Below are 955 nucleotides of genomic sequence, written 5' to 3'. Positions count from 1 at the left end.
CACCGTCCCGTGGGGCCGGACACTCAGGGTCGGGGAAAAATCCAATATATATCTGGTTATATCTCGGGTGCTATTAGAGATAGCGCAATAAACCAAAGTGAATTGTCTGCAGTAAACCCTGTCGCATGAATCTGTTCAGCGGGATCGAACTCGGACCACCAGGGGCCGAGAAAACCACAGTCTCATGGTGCCGGACACTCAGGGTCAGGGGAAAATACAATATATATCTGGTGATATCTCGGGTGCTATTAGAGATATCGCAATAAACCAAAGTGAATTCTCTGCAGGAGGCGCTGGCGCATGAACCTGTGCAGCGGGAACGACCTGGGACCACCAGGGGCCGAGAAAATCACCGTCCCGTGGGGCCGGACACTCAGGGCCGGGGAAAAATCCAATATATATCTGGTGATATCTCGGGTGCTATTAGAGATAACGCTATAAATCAAAGTGAATTATCTGCAGGAGGCCGGGGCGCATAAATCTGTGAAGCGGGAAGGACCTCGGACCACCAGGGGCCGAGAAAACCACCATCTCATGGGGCCGGACACTCATGGTCAGGGAAAAATCCAATATACATCTGGTGATATCTCGGGTGCTATTACAGATAGCCCAATAAATCAAAGTGAATTATCTGCAGGAGGCCCTGGCGCATGCATCTGTGCAGCGGGAACAACCTCGTACCACCAGGGGCCAAGAAAACCACCGTCTCATGGGGCCGGACACTCAGGGTCAGGGAAAAATCCAATATATATCTGGTGATATCTCGCGTGCTATTACAGATAGCGCAATAAACCAAAGTGCATGGTCTGTAGGAGGCCCTGGCGCATGAATCTGTGCAGCGGGAACGACCTCGGACCACCAGGGGCCGAGAAAACCACCGTCTCCTGGGGCCGGATACTCAGGGTCAGGGGAAAATCCAGTATATATCTGGTGATATCTCGGGTCCTATTAGAGA

Source organism: Nomia melanderi, unplaced genomic scaffold (genome assembly GCF_051020985.1).
Source record: "Nomia melanderi isolate GNS246 unplaced genomic scaffold, iyNomMela1 scaffold0014, whole genome shotgun sequence".
Lineage (NCBI taxonomy): Eukaryota > Metazoa > Arthropoda > Insecta > Hymenoptera > Halictidae > Nomia > Nomia melanderi.
Note: the sequence above shows the minus strand (reverse complement) of the source record.